At 38.4% G+C, this 1,956-nt stretch overlaps 1 long non-coding RNA gene across 1 annotated transcript in view; it reads left to right on the top strand.

Moving 5' to 3' along the window:
• Nucleotides 1–1,956, top strand: part of LOC128878495 (uncharacterized) — a 26,050-nt gene that overhangs the window by 2,266 nt on the left and 21,828 nt on the right. Inside the window, exon 2 of the long non-coding RNA XR_008457420.1 lies at nucleotides 179–478. This is a non-coding gene — a long non-coding RNA (uncharacterized LOC128878495). The remainder of the gene's footprint in view (nucleotides 1–178; nucleotides 479–1,956) is intronic.

Genomic DNA, 1,956 nt, shown 5'->3' on the forward strand with positions numbered 1-1,956 from the left:
GAAATATTATTTTGTATTTAGATATTCAGATTCTAATATTATTATAACACTATTCATATAAATTTGTCCTCCCAAATTCGTTTCTCTAATCACGCCCCTCATCACTGCCAAGAAGCAAATTTATTTCGCTTCTTGAATAAAGAGAACGTACGTTATTAATTTCGCTTGCGTTTCTTAGCTTGCAACCTTGTCGTCTGAATCACGGAAGAACGATCAGCCGTCTTTTCGTCGAGCGAAGCACATAACGGATCCCCATTAGCCGATGGTCCGCGAGGATACAAAAAACCTCATCCGCGTTTTGAAAAGCACTCACCTCCTGAGCAGCCAATCTTATCTGATGCCGAGAGCTGATTGATATCGCGATATAGCCTCGAGAGGGTGGTTCGAGTCTCATCCACCATAAACCGCCCCCATCGTCAGCTTTATGAACTGGCAACGGGGGCGGTAAGGGCGGCGCTGAACATTTAGTGCCTTCGAGGTAGGTACACATTTAATCATAATCTAATATTTAAAAGGTAATTTCACGGACTGTTTACCTCGTACGATCCACCCTCTACGGGGTTTTTTTATTCCTACCAACCCCTGCTCCGCGCCCCCGCCACTACGAACCCGTGAGAATACGCGTTGTTTCCACGAACGATCGAATCGTCACAAATCGTTTCACGGTTTTCGATCGTTGGAAGCTTATCGAAACTATAGATTCTCGAAACTAAGGTTCTCCGAGAATAGCAAAATATGCCTCAGTGAAATACGTGTCGTTAACTGAAACGTTTCAAATAATTTAGTATGTCATACGGGCACAAAAAGTTGTCACGAACTAAATATTGGATTGTCCAGAAAGTTCGTACTAATTTTTAAAAAAAATCCGAATTGGAAATTCGAATGCTTGGAAACAAACATCCCTTAAAAGATGGAAAGGTCGTGGATCGAAACGATACCTATTCCAATAAATAATTCGATAAACGTATATCAAAATATAATGTGTCTTTGAATTTTTCTGAAAAATTGGCACGTATTAACTGCTATTCTGAACCAAAGAAGAAAGTTCTATTTTTTATTTTTTGATGGATTTATAGCTAATAAAAATATGGAGAAATCTATAAGAATGTGCCACGAATGCAACGATGTATAAAATATTAAAAATAAAGTACGCGTTAGTTATACCGTTAAAAAAATAAGACTTTCATTTGAGACAACTGTAAAATTCAAAATTTCTGGTTTTTCTGGTCGCACTAGTTGTCCAACGAAGTAAAATCGTGGAAAAAATAAACGAAAGGCGATCATTAGTGCCAGGAGAAGGCCAGGTATCGAAAGGCTGGCACGATAGACGCGTCCACGTGGCGGAATAATGAAAACGCTAATATATTCGTTTACCGCTCGTAAACAAGCCGAGCATTGTTATTATCACGGACAAGCCATTGCGATTAATCGTCTGCCGTTGATTCATTCCGCTTAATTTATACGTAAATTATACCCGGTCGCCCTTTCGGTGCTCAGTGAATAAGCATGAACTTCCGGTGACCGTAAACTTCTGTTACATTCTAGCTCTACTACTCCGATCGAGCTCCAACTGGTTCGCCCTTGCGATAGAAAGGCTAGGAACAGTTGAGCAACTCGGAGGAAAAGCGGTGCAAGTCGTCTCTAATCGGAGGAAATTTTTAGTAATGTTATAGTTTAATAGAAAAAGGTTACCTATGTAACCTATGTAATCACTAGTACATATTATCGTACGTGATTATTTTTAATAGAATATTCTAAGTATTCGAAGTAGACTTTCAGGTTGGCATGTGTCTTATATATTATTCTCTTTATATATTCTGTTTTAATTATTCTCTTTCGACACATTTACTTTTGCCAGGATATTTTGTTTCTTGTATACTCTTTTACTTTCTTTTTAGTCTTGCTTGTACTCTTCTTGCTTTTCATTTTTCCCAATATACTTCAGTCTTGATCTCC

Source organism: Hylaeus volcanicus, chromosome 6 (assembly GCF_026283585.1).
Source record: "Hylaeus volcanicus isolate JK05 chromosome 6, UHH_iyHylVolc1.0_haploid, whole genome shotgun sequence".
Taxonomy (NCBI): domain Eukaryota; kingdom Metazoa; phylum Arthropoda; class Insecta; order Hymenoptera; family Colletidae; genus Hylaeus; species Hylaeus volcanicus.